Below are 14,789 nucleotides of genomic sequence, written 5' to 3'. Positions count from 1 at the left end.
AAGTCTTTTTATACACGCCAGATTTTCTATTAACTGTTGCCTGTTGCCATGTCTTTGTTGTTTTTTTGACCGAGAATGTAACAATTTCTGCTTTCTCAGCATTTTCCCTGATTCTGTTATTAAATCAGAGCGGGTAATTTCCGCCTCGGCACATACGTCTCTAGAGCACGATTTACAGTCGGGTTAAATCTGGCCACAATTCCTCTACGTCCGTCATATCGGAACTAAATGATGTCCATTCACTGCTTAGTAGTATGCTAACAACTGCTAATCTGCTCTTTCTAGCATAAAAACTCTCCCAGTATTCTTGATCTGTTAACTTTGGAAATAATCGTTATTATGTCATGATCACTGATACCTGCCTCTCTACTGACATTGTCGATAAGGTCTGACTTCTTTGTACCTAGAAGGTACAGAATAATTCCATTGGGTGTGGGTTGTCGAACTACCTGCTGAAGACAATTTTCGGAAAATGTGCTTAAAGATGACTCCACCCTGTACCCTCGATATTTAGTTTTTACTATTGATTTGTTGACTTGTTTAATTGTAGTGTGGCACTATGCTATTTCTGTTATTAGTTTACTATTTCTGTGAAATGGGGGAAAATTTTTAGAATATAGGTTGAGACAAGGAATGGTTATGGCTAGCAGGTGCGATAGTAAATGGAGCAACACAGGTGTTACTAGATGCCAGAGTGGCTACTATTTCTAATGCTATTTAATTAATGATTAAACTATGCGTTACTCACTTTAAATACTGATCCACGAGAAAGATTTTTGTGTATAATTTTAAACATTCTGTACAAAATGTCGGAATTACAACGAATTGCAGTAAAGTTATGAAAACGAAGCCACTGCCTCCTACCGGACAGAGGCCGTAACTTGAGAGAGCAACAGTGCCTTGACTTGGCAGAAAGAGTGGCCAAGTTTGCATCAGGTGTTAAGGTTCTGCCTGTTCCCGCCTCTATCGTAACGCTGCGGGAGTTTCCTTGTTTGCCCTCAGTTCTGCGCGAGTAGTCGTTGTGCACGTCACATCGTGGTTTGTCTCTCGCCGTCTCGTGTTTGTTATTCCATTTTGACGCGGCGTTGTCTTGGTTCATGTTTACGACTATGGCTCCCAGGAACATTCCACGCAGTTTTAGTTCTGACAAGTCCACGCATCATGTGCCTCCCAGTTCGTTAGAAATTAATGTTTGGCTTGTGGATACGATCAGGTTCACTTCAGACCAGGTTCACACGTCTTACTTAGATTCTGAATAGTATGAGTTTTTAGTCAAGATTCTAGACCCGCTTCAGATTAACAGGCTCGCTTTGCAGCACGGACAATAAGTCCCATTCATTCGTCGCGATGGCTCTAATAGTTTGGTTATTCTGGCGAACGCGGAGGTAGAATACACGAACGACTGACGACAGTTTCCTCAAGATAGTTCCGCTTCCGTTTGGGGATATACGGAATATATGGAGCGAACGCTGGTCCGCTCAACATCGTTTGCAATTTTATAGCGGAGTTCGATCCGTGGACATGGGTGTCAAACTGAATATTTGAAGGGACATAAAATGTACACAGGACAAGAAGATATTTGTCTTACATGTAAGGAGAGTGGACACTTCCGAACAAATTGCTCGCGTCTTGTCACGGTCTTAAAATCCAATTACGAACAACGTAAAAAGCTAACTATAACGGACCTGGATTCCCAAGTGTCAGCCACTGTGCCTAACAGACTTTCTGAGGGGCGAAAAGAGTCATTTCGTGATGGTCCTAGCGCATTTCCGCCGTTACCTCCCGTAGGCACTTTGTCACTGCAGCTTCCGCGCCGGCAGTAACTCCACTTCAAAACAAGCGTAGACGGATGCAAGATGGTGAGGAGTCAGATGATTCCTCTTCGCTGCTCCGCTCTACTGAAAAGATTCCAGTGAGGAAGCCTCTCATCTGCCTGAGTTTAGACCGGATGATAACATGTCGGTTACTGTTCAATATTCGAAAGCGTCACGCAATCCCTCCGACCTGACTCCCTAGACCGAGAGCGCCCCTTCGGAAACACGCGAGGATAGACATGTTCCGGAGCTCCGTAATATATCTATGGACTTGCCAGACATCCCTGAGTCTGTAATATATTCCTACCATTCTTTTGCGGCCTCGTATGGGGAAAGAACGCCACAAACCGCAGTTATTTAGAACCTGATTGGTCCAAATGTGCAAGCGGGACATGTGATGGTAAAAGACGTACCGTCAGTTTTATTTTTCATTGATTTCTAGAAGCCGCACCACCCACCTGTGAAAGAGTGGGGTGTAGCCTCTGTACCTGATGCTGAATTTCCGCACGATTCCTCCCCCCCCCCCAATCCCCTTCTCCACTCACATTGTCCCATGAGGCAGTCGCCTTCCCCAACAGCCTCGACAGTGTTCTCTACGTGAGCGCGCGGCATCGCGGAAAAGTAAAAGCAGAAAGAGGGTGGGAGAGAGGGATTCACCTCTCTACAGTCAGATTCATTCGTTGACTCTGCCATGCATTGTTAGCGGTCATTTCTAAGTGACAAACTGCATAGTTTTTGTGCTAAATAGATGCGTTCCTATACCTTTCTTACTTTGAGTGTGAACAGAATTAGTTCCAAGCTTAGACTTAAGGTGTTGCGACAGTTCATTTATGATTCGCCGGCCGTTGTGGTAGAGCGGTTCTAGGCGCTTCAGTCGAGAACCGCGCTGCTGCTAAGGTCGCAGGTTCGAATCCTGCCTCGGGCATGGATGTGTATGATGTCCTTAGGTTGGTTAGGTTCAAGTAGTTTTAAATTGGCTCTAAGCACTATGGGACTAAACATCTGGGGTAGTCATTCCCCTCAAGTGTTTCTAAGTCTAGGGGACTGATGACCTCGGATGTTAAGTCCCATAGTGCTCAGAGCCATTTGAACCATTTTACTTCCGATTCAAGTGAAGACGTGATATTTTTTGCAAGAAGTGTTATTTGACAATTTTTCTATTCCCAGTTTTCTACTTTCTTTAATGTGGCTCCTGACCTATCTACTGGTACAGCGTTATTTTACATACAGAATCACCCATGACTGACTGATTTCTAAGTTCTTGATATTGAACGAAGAATAAGCTGCATTTCTTGTGACCTTAATTTAATTCTTATTTATTCCCCTTAGGAATATGGTCGTTCCCCAGATCACGCGCGTTTTTATAAAAAGGATATACTTTACTTATTTCGTAAAACTCCGCAGAAACTTCTGTTACGCGAAGATTTTAATTGTTTTGCGTCCTGTGGATGAGACCCATAATTTTAATTTCAGGAAAGAACTAGACGATTTGGTCCGTTCTTCGCTAATACGAAACGGGTGGATCTGTCAACATTCCACTCTCGTATACGCACTTTATAGCTATTTTCCGCAGCCGATTCGATGGCTTTTATCTTTCTGACACTTCATGTGGACAGCTGTTGGCGATAGACGTGATACCAGCTTGTTTCACTGATCACTGTGCCGAAGCTGCAACTTTAAATCATGTTCTGCAACCAGTAAAACTATATGGCCTGCTCTTGATGCTGAACACATCCCTCTTAAAGGCCCCTTCCATCGAGATTATCGTTAGAGAGGTTTGAGCTCGTAGCTTTCGTTCGCAGGACCGTTACCCTTGTCTTACGGAATGGTGGTCATGGCATGCCAAACTTTCGCTCCGGAAAGCATTACTGCATTACGGCGCTGAGAGAGCGAGGTATCTCCGTTGGACGCAGGAATTTTGTTACTCCGTCTTGTGTCAACTTTATGACGGTGACAGACAAACTCCCTTACGGATTATGAAAGTCCTCCATGTTAAGGCGAAGCATTTCCGGTTAAATAGGCAACAACTGGAAGGACTCAGGGTGCGATCAAAATTCCGCTCCTTCCCACAGGATGAGCTGACCACCTTATATCACTTTATCCGGTGGCGGAAGCGTCGAAAACGAGCGTATATCACATCCCTTACAAAAATTGTCACATACTGACATCCCGATGTTAAATTTCTAACGCGATCTATAATTACTTAAGACCTTTACGATATCCGTGCTACTGATGCGATTCTCCCTGATGGATTTAGTCCTCTCCTGGACTGTGTGGTTACTATCGCATTAAATGATGACTTTCTAAGTCATGGTGGTGTCCAAAATTAAAGCGACAAACGGAAATAATTATGAGCTTCACTTCGCAAGGCAAATCACAAAACCTTAAAAAGAATATATATATTTGCGAGCCTAAGAGACCGAGAAGACTAAATCTGGTCATTTAGAATTCCAGACTGTCGCTATTTGACAATTTTGCAGAAAAATATGTCACGTAAATACTTTACGAAGTCTGGAAGCCTCTCTGTCTCCGATATTTCGTTCGTTTCAATGTTACGTAGAAAAAAGTGACTTCTTGCAAACCTTTACGATTTTCTCTTTTCGTTCAGCGATGGTATTCTACACATGGTATTCTGTTACACTTAAAACGTTCCTTTCGGCCGGGCCTCGTAGTTTCCGCAGCGTCGCGCTGACTCTCACGCACGGCCGCTGCCAGAATACCCGCACTCCTAACGTACAGCGCGCCGAGTAAGTTACGCGATGCACAGTGCCAGAATCCTGGAAACTTAGCCAAAAGTTGAAAATCTGCTCTAATATGGGCATGATGGGGTTTTGAACCTTCTGATAACGATTTTTATATCATAATTGAAAAATTCAAAATAGCGTATCCAATATGACGAAAATAATCTGGAATAAATTAATGGACAGGCCATGTAAGCGCCAAACCGAAAGCGCCACCGCAAACACTAGATGGGAAGCGAAAGCACTCTGCCTGGCGCGCTTTACGCACTGGTAATCGAAAGCAAACTTAACCGGACTTAACCTGCCGCCGATTGCGATTACATCTCAATCCTTGTCTACCATGAGCGGCAGCAATATTTCGGTGCGCCCCATTCCAATTCTTCCTAATCAGACATGGGGTTACCCGCTCGGGGATTAGGTCTTGAATCCGCCACAAGTTTGACAAGGGGGAATTGACCAGATAGGCGAACAATAAAGAAGCCTCGGGTACCGCCGTATTAAGTGCGAAAAGTTGATCCACGGTAAATTGGAGTCCCACCTACTCGGACTACCTTGATGGAAAATTATGAGGGCTGATTTCAAGTTCCTATTCACTAGCTCTTTAATAGATCCCTGAGGGTAGTTTGGGGTAGTGGCTATATGTTTCACACCATTCCCAAAACAAAAGGCCTTAAACTTCGCCGAAACAAAGGCGGCGGCATTATCACTAACCAAACTCTATGGTGGACCGAAAACAGAAGAGGTTGGTGAGATGCGAGATGGTGACTTCGGTAGTAACGTAGCGGCTAGGAACCAGCCACGCAAACTGAGAGAAAGCATCAATGACGACTAATATATATAGAGTACCTCTCTTGCACCGAGGCAAAGGACCCACATACTCAATATATAAACGATCCATAGGGTTGTTCTCACGCGCGGAGGACAATAGACCCTGCCGCAAGGCACTGTTACGTTTAGCAGCCCGACATAAGTGACACTTAGCTACCAGCTGTTCAACATCCCGTTCAAGGTGAGGCTACGTAACGTACTGCTTAATCCTTTGAATAGTTTTATACGTGCCCAAATGACACCCCCGCCCCCCTCAACGAACAACGATGATACCGAAACAAGGGTTGAATCAACATTTAGGGCAAGCAGATCCTGGGATGACGATCTCGACCCACTTCTTTACATAAATTCGTTTCCTAATACTATATTCTCGAACTAACTCGCCCGACTTCACCCGTTGCTTAATCGGTGCTATCTGGGAATCCTGATCCTGATTCTCGGCAAGATCCCCGAACAGCTGGGGTACCTTGCCCAAGACCATGGCCTGAAGTTCTTGTGAGTAATCTTGTCCGACACCCGAACCCTCGTGCTGCTGGTCAAACATTCGACTAAGGTCGTCCGCCACCACGTTCTCGGTACCCTTAATATGTTTGACCGTGAACTTAATCGCCGAGAACCTCACGGCCCACCGGGCGATCCACCCCGTCTTGCGTGGTCTGGCCAGGACCCAACTTAAAGCCTGATTATGTCTCGAGTTGGAAAGGCTTATGCTCCAAATAAAAACGAAATTCCTCCAAAGCAAAGAGAAGTAACGCCTCGCACTCGTACACCGAGTACTTCAACTCAGCGTGATTTAGCCTGCGAGATGCACAAGCCAAAGGCTGTCTATGGTCCTCCGACTCTTGTGAAAGAACAGCCGGAACGCCAGAATTTGACGCGTCCGTTTGCACAACAAAGGGTTTTTCAAAGTCGGGAACCCAAAGGACCAGCGGTTGGCAATAACCGTTTTAATCTGCTAAAAGGCAGCCTGCCGAGTGGGACCCTAAACAAAACGAACACCTTTCTTACGGAGTTGATTCAAGGGTGCGGCTAAGGAGGCAAAATCCGGTACGAAACACCTAAAATAGTTCACCATACCAATGAACTTTGCCACTCCCCGCTTATCCTTATGAGGGGGACAAGGCGCGCAAGGCTTTCGTGCGATCCTGATCGATCCGGATTGACTGCCCCGAAACGATATGGCCCAAAAAGGAAATTTGTGGTTTCGCCTGCGTAACCTTAGGTGATTTGACTGTTAGACCGGCTGTCTGGAGCCTAGCCAGGACCTGAAGCAAATGTTCTTCAACTGACCTACTATAACTAGATCGCCTAAATAATTGCAGGCGCAACGTAACTTTAAATCGCCCAACAATAAACGGATCAAAACAGCAGCCCCAGTAGCAAGACCGAATGGAACGCGATTGAATTCATACAGATACCAATCGGTACAAAAGGCAGTAACATGCTTACAATTTTCAGTCAAAGGAATCTGATAATAGGCCTGATTCAAATCAAGTACAGTAAACCAAATCGCGCCAGCAAACCAAGTAAAGGAGTTATGGAGGTCGGGAAAGGGTACTGATTCCAAAATGACTTTCTCATTATAACGTCGGTAGTCTACTACTGGACTGAAATCTCCCCCCCCCCCCGCCCTTATGTTTGGGGACCAGAAATATCGGGGAGGCATACGGAGATGTGGAGGGACGAATAACCCCCTGGTCTAACATTTTACGTACCTTCCCTCGTAGTATTTTCATTTTGGGAGGAGACAACCCGTTCGGGGACTGCCTAACAAACGTCATCGGTCAAATGAATGTCACATTCCAGAATGTTAGTCACCCCCAGTTTATCTCTCAGTAAATCCGGAAGCTCTCCTAATAACTCACGCACCTGCCGACCTTGCTGGGGCGAAAGGTGGCTAATATCCCCTTCATCAACAGAAGCTACCGGAAAGGCAGGGACCACCGACGACAACGCCTCCCAACATTCACAGAGACCAAACTTCTGCAGAGGAGCAATCTTACAGATGAAAAGCCCACCAAAATAACCCAACACCAGCTGCGTTTTAGAACTAAAGTCACTTGCAAACGCGTCACGAGAGCGAAGGTGATTTGCCAAGAAAACTGCCCTACCGAAACACTACCCTTAACCCACCCAACTAGAGTCAACACATGACCATTAGCGACACGACATCTCCGAAGCGGGATCTTCTCGGGTTTAAGTTTAGTAAGGTGGCCGAACTCCAAAAACCAAGCCTCACTAGGTAAGGAGTACGTGCTACCAGAAGCCAACAAGGTGCAAATGGGTTCGTGGTTAAGTTGAATACAAATATAGGGAAGACGCGATCTGGACTCTGCTAAGACGGCACGCCCACAACAAGCTGTAAATGTACCAAACAAGGTGCGCCGCTTTCCCTTATGTCATTTGTTACTCCTACTACAACGGGGAACAGGACAATCCCGAACTAAATGACCACCCTCACCACAACGAAAACATCGCCTTGTCTCAACCCCGGCGGTTCTACCCCGACCGCGCTCCTCGGCCACCACAAGTTCTTTTACAGGCCTAGAAACCCTAGCGCCCCCTGTTTCCTCTAGCAACTTTAACGCAGACGCAGTGACTATTCCTCCACGCAAATCCTTCCATGTAAACTGAGGGGATTTGAAGATAAAATGCAATTTATCTTCAGCAGCCATCGCTTCCAAAATCACAGAAACCAACTGGTCCTCAGACATATCGACCAAGAGCGCTTGTTGGACACTTTCACCCTCTCCACATACTGATGTAGGCTCTCGCACTCCCCCTGTACCCTCCAAATGTAGTGATACTAAATGCTTCCTAAGCCCGCAGTAAGTCTCTCAGTAATAATCTTCGGCCTAAGCTGAAGCAAGGTCATCTGTTCAGCGAGAGCTGTGGAGACAAGATCTCTAAGACCCTCTTTGGCTAAAGGGTAGAGTAAAGCTAGAAGGGTGGAGTGCGCTACCCAAAAGGAGTGGGCGTGCTGTTCAAAGTGAACCAGCAATCAAAGTACCTCCTCGATCTTATTCAAAGAATCGACAGTTAACTCTCCTATATCCTTCAAAAGAAGTCGAATCGGGTTAGGTAATTTAGCAGAAGGTTCCAAACTACCTTCCATCTTCTGGTTTTGAACACTAGGCAAGATTCCCGCCTGGGCCCGATCCGGTTAGACCTGCCCACTGAATTCCTCAGAATCAAACTCTAAATGAGCTAAGCTTAGCTGCAACGCAGCCACCTTCTGCTGCAACTCCGAAACGATCTTACGATCAGCGTCACTCGAAACTATTTGTTCTAAGTCAGAAATCCAGTTAGAATTATGCACCAAATGTGCACGTAATCTAGTAAATTGTTTCCGGCTGGGCTGATCTACTGAAAACCAACTATGAGACTTTTCCAACTCACACATCGCCTCAACGGCCGCGGCTACGCCGGCCGGCAGACCAATGACGTCCTTACAAGGGAACCTCCCCATCGCATAACCCTCAGATCACTACATTTGGAGGGTACAGGGAGAGTGCGAGAGCCTACAGCAGTATGTGGAGAGGGTGAAAGTTGCCAACAAGCGCTCTTGGTCGATATGTCTGAGGACCAGTTGGTTTCTGTGATTTTGGAAGCGATGGCTGCTGAAGATAAATTGCATTTTATCTTCAAACCCCCTCAGTTTACATGGAAGGATTTGCGTGGAGGAATAGTCACTGCGTCTGCGTTAAAGTTGCTAGAGGAAACAGGGGGCGCTAGGGTTTCTAGGCCTGTAAAAGAACTTGTGGTGGCCGAGGAGCGCGGTCGGGGTAGAACCACTGGGGTTGAGACAAGGCGATGTTTTCGTTGTGGTGAGGGTGGTTATTTAGTTCGGGATTGTGCTGTTCCCCGTTGTAGTAGGAGTAACAAATGACATAAGGGAAAGCGGCGCACCTTGTTTGGTAAATTTACAGCTTGTTGTAGGCGTGCCGTCGTAGCAGAGTCCACATCGCGTCTTCCCTATATTTGTGTTGGCACAGGGATAGGCCTTGAAAAACTGAACACAGATCAATCGAGAAAACAGGAAGAAGTTGTGTGGAACTATGAAAAAGTAACCAAAATATACAAACTGAGTAGTCCATGCGCAAGATGGGCAACATAAAGGGCAACGTGAGCTGCGAAGCGCCGTGGTCCCGTGGTTAGTGAGCAGTTGTGGAGCGTGAGGTCCTTGGTTCGAGTCTTCCCTCGAGTGAAAATTTTACTTTCTCTTTTTTCGCAAAGTTACGATCTGTCCGTTCATTCATTGACGTCTCTGTTCACTGTAATAAGTTTAGTGTCTGTGTTTTGCGACCGCACCGCAAAACCGTGCGATTAGTAGACGAAAGGACGTGCTTCTCCAATAGGAACCGAAAACATTTGATCGCAAGATCATAGGTCAAACGATTGCTCCACAGGAAAACACGTCTGATATATTGTATACGACACTGGTGACGGCATGTGCGTCACATGACAGGAATATGTTGTCGACCCATCTAACTTGCACACTTGGCGAATGGGTAAAAAGATTCTTCTACCTTGCCCGATTTAAGTTTTCTTGTGGATGTGATAATCACTCCCAAAAAAGTGATGAAAACATAAGAGCTTGTCACATAAACTGCAACAAATGAATGCAACAGTTTCACAGTCGCACAGTTTTCCCTGTCCTCTGTCAAAACATATGTTTTTCTTACGTTTTCAAATGTTTCCGTGTGTAGACCGTCAAATACTGCATATGTCCAAGCAAATCTGAACATGTCCTGGAATTTTGGAGAGCGAAGTTGATTATGTGTGAGTGCCTTTTGATAATTGTCTGAAAATAAAAAATTAAACTTTTCACTCGAGAGAAGATTTAAACCAAGGACCTCTCGTTCCGCAGCTGCTCACGCTAACCACGGGACCACGGCGCTCGTAAGCTCACACGTTCCTTGATGTTGCGTACCTTGTACATGGACTACTCAGTATATTTTATTTTTTTCATAGTTCCACACAACTTCTTCCTGTTTTCTTGATTGATCTGTGTTCAGTTTTTCAAGGCCTATCCCTGTGCCGACTTATAACTACATCTGAGGGGGGTGCGATGGGGAGGCTCCCTTGTTAGTAACAACAGGCCGGTGCAAGGAATCTTGTAAACATGCGGCCAGCTCTGGAACAGTGTCCTCCTTGTCAATCCCATGAATTTTAGTTTCGTACAAAAGCTGCTCGCGCCGGAGCAATCCTAAGCCCGGGCACTCCCTCGCCGCCATCACACCCTGGAATATACACTTTAAGTAAATGTGAACAAACAAAATAAAACAAAATATTAATAAATACTAACTAAAAAACTTCCACCAGCAAGTAAAGAGCATCAGGTAGCGAACGTACAACCACGCTCTGCTACCAGTAATGAACCGTCAATTAGGGCGGTTCAGAAACAACTAGAGTACACATTTTATTCCAAAACGTTATCGTGGAAGTAGGGGCCAGGAGGTGCTGGTGAAATAACACACACTGCTAAAGATACCTGTTCATTTTAAACTTTCTCAATAATAAAATTTTAAGTCCGGCACTTGTTTAAAAAAATAGCTTGACAGTTTTCATTATGAAAAGATTACAAGTTATGATGTTAGCAACTGGCCAATAATGAGATTTTAACTTAAAACACACACACACACACACACACACACACACACACACTATAAAGACAACAGTAAAAAACCTTTTTAAAAATAGCTCTATGTAAAGGATATTGCAAGGTTTGACGTTAACATCAGTAATAAATCTAAGTAACCGAAGGACATCAAACACATCCATGCCTGAGGCAGGATTCGAACCTGCGACCGTAGCAGTCGCGCGGTTCCAGACTGAAGCGCCTAGAACAAGAAACGGTCGGCCACGGTGGCCGGCTATCGAGAACTTTTTGAGATATTTTTGAACAGTGTTTCCCCTTTATTTATTATATATATTAGACTGTGCCCGTCTGAAGGTTCATTATAATATCGTGTAAAAATTTGGTTGAAGTAAATCGGTCAAGGAATTTGAGATTTTTGGTTACGACGTTTCAATTTTATGTATTACGTGTTTTTTATATATAGTATATGTTTAAAAAATAGGTACATGAAAACAAGCTCTTTTTCGAATGAAACTTTGTATGAAATAGCCAAATATTAAATAAAAATACTGTGCTACATTAAGAACTGTTATTAAAAAGTCCAGAAGCATGTGCATAATGTCTGAGATTAATAGCTCTGAAAACAAAATCAAAGCAATTTGGAATATTATTAAATGGGAAACAGGGCAATCAAGAGTACAGGATGATGGCATTACCATCAAAGCGAATGGAAACTTGACAAACAACAAGCTGGAAGTCGAAAACATTTTGAATAATCATTTTTTTAATGTTGTAGAGAAAATATGATCCAAATGTTCATTAGAAGAAGCAAGGCAGTTAATGGAAGAGGCCTTACCCACACAATTTGATACAATTGCAATTCCACCCACCATTACTTGTGGAATTAGGAAGATAATAAAATCTCTCTAGAATAAAAGCTGCCGGCCGCGGTGGTCTAGCGGTTCTAGGCGCTCAGTCCGGAACCGCGTGACTGCTACGGTCGCAGGTTCGAATCCTGCCTCGGGCAAGGATGTGTGTGATGTCCTTAGGTTAGTTAGGTTTAAGTAGTTCTAAGTTCTAGGGGACTGATGACCACAGATGTTAAGTCCCATAGTGCTCAGAGCCATTTGAACCATTTGAACCATTAGTATAAAAGCTCACATGGTATTGATGGCGTTTCCAGCAGCATAATAAAAGCTTCTTCACAAGAGATAAGTGGGATTCTTAGTCACATATGTAATAGCTCTCTGAAGCAGGGTATTTTCCCAGATAGACTGAAGTATGCCATTGTTAAACCACTGGATAAAAAAGGGGATACGTCTGATGTCAACTATTACCGCACAATCTCTCTTCTGACTGCCTTACCCAAAATTCTTGAAAAAGTAATGTATTGTACAGTAGCTTCACACCTTTGCAAGAATAAAGTTTTAACAAAATGTCAGTTTGGATTCCAGAAAGGTTTCTCAACGGAAAATTCTATATACACTTTCACTAATGAAATATTAAATGCTCTGACTAACCGGAAGTCACTCATTGGGACTTTTTGTGATCTCTCAAAGGCTTTTGATTGTGTAAATCATGGAATACTTCTAGATAAGCTCAAGTACTATGGTATGAATGGGACAGCGCTGAAATAGTTTAAATCATACCTAATTGGAGTGGTGCAGAAAGATGAAATAAGCAGTTCACATAATATGCAAAAAACTGGTGATTTCTCAAACTGGGGAACAATCAACTATGGATTGCCACAAGGTTCGGTCTTGGGTCCTCTGCTGTTCTTAATGCATATTAATGACTAGCTATTCTATAGTCACGAAGATGCAAAGCTGGTATCTTTTGCCGATGATACAAGTATAGCTATTACACCTAACAGACAAGAATTAACTCATGAAATTGTAAACGAGGTTTTTCAGAAAATCATTAAGTGGTTCTCTGCAAATGGGCTCTCATTAAACTTTGACAAAACACAGTATATACATTCCACACAGTAAATGTAATAACACCATTAATAAATATAGACTTCGATCAGAAATCGGTAGCTAAGGTAGAATATTCAAAATTTCTAGGTGTATGCATTGATGAGGGGTTGAAATGGAAAAAAAAAAAAAAAACACACTGAAGATCTGTTGAAACGCATGAGTTCAGCCATTTATGCTATTAGGGTCATTGCAAATTTTGGCGATATACATCTCTGTAAATTAGCTTACCACGCCTATTTTCAGTCTCTGCTTTCGTATGACATCATATTCTGGGGCAACTCATCATTGAGTAAAAGAGTGTTCTTATTCCAAGTCCAAGTCTAACACATGACCCTAAGGTCTCTGCTTCTTCTATAAAAGTAATAGCTTACGTGGTTTGCGAATTTAGAAATTATTATTTTTGCATCCTGTCTGTTTCTTTCGAAGTTCACCTTACACCTTATCAACTGCAATCAATTATGTGAATAAATGTCTGCATGTTATGCAGCCTAAACTCAATCTTGCTTTTAGTGACAACCTATTAGGAACTAGGAAAATTTTTAACGGATCATGTTTCACACAGCCGTGGAATATAAATTTAGCTAACAGCATGTGAACGACTATGAACAACAATAATTGTGTCTTATATTCGGTATGTAACATTATCTACGATTTTTAATTTATGAAAATATTCTCATTATCGTTGTATTCAGCAGTGAATCCCATGAGTAACAAACAATTTGTTTTACTCTAATAGAGAATATTGGTTACATGAAGTGTCTGCTGTTTGCATTTTTTAAGGGACAGAGTGATGACAGAAATATTTTTTACTTAAAACAAGAATTTATTGTATGAAACGTTTCCTGTTTGAATTTCTTCAAGAAGAGAGTTATATTTGTAAGAAAAGGCGTTATTTTTCTTTATACTCTACTAGTGTTGCTACTAAAAGTCAACAAAACACAGCACGCTGTATCTCTGGTGAGTAGTACGTTAACTTATGATTGAAAACGATAAGTTTTGCAATTTTACAGCTCATTTTGCATGGATTACTTCACAGAACAAACAAGAGGAAGAAGGTGAACATTATTTTTAATCTGAAAGTTCTCGCACCGTGAACTGAAATTTTTCCAAAATGACATACTTCGAAATATAAATTTCAGCACCACTAAGTAATTACGTACCTGTATGTTGACTGTTCAGAAAATTACAATAACGAGTCAGATGCCCTTAGCATATCTTTCTTGTGTGCACGTAGTCTCTTCTAAAATTAATTTTGTTTTGTACTGAGTTCTCGCTTTTCGGCCATTCGGCCATGCGGACAGTACATCTATTGATACACTCATCATAAATTTACTCACTGCCTTATAATCTTGATTATTTACTTTCATAATCTTATATTCGTTACTGAAATATATCTGCAATCATTTCCGTGAATGCTTTCTTTCAGCCTGAATGATTCACTGAGTAAAGTGAATTTTAAAACACAAACTTATGTTCAAGTATGGACTCTAGTCTAGGACATCCACGTTGCAAACCAGCGCAGTTCGTAAACGTTAAGTTATTCATTATATGAAAGACAGCATTTCCTCCCGCGGGAGCTGCCGCCCGCTCGATAGCTGTCCGCGCCGGCCGTAACCATGGAGACAGCCACGTGCTCCTCCCACGCTCAACCCTCCGGCCGAGGCCAGGTGATGTGCTACGTATCAGCCATACTGCAAGTATTGATTGTTGTGCGTCCCTATGACATCCACTCACTATTCCTAGCAACTCTCTCTTACCATCTGAGGCGTGTGTGAGGTTTCCTGCAGATTCTAGGAGTGTAAGGGTAGCTCATGCTGAAGAGAACAGAGCATTTACTGACAAAATC

The sequence above is a fragment of the Schistocerca cancellata genome, chromosome 4 (genome assembly GCF_023864275.1).
Source record: "Schistocerca cancellata isolate TAMUIC-IGC-003103 chromosome 4, iqSchCanc2.1, whole genome shotgun sequence".
Lineage (NCBI taxonomy): Eukaryota > Metazoa > Arthropoda > Insecta > Orthoptera > Acrididae > Schistocerca > Schistocerca cancellata.
The sequence above is the reverse complement of the archived record's forward strand: the minus strand, read 5'-3'. Positions refer to the sequence as shown.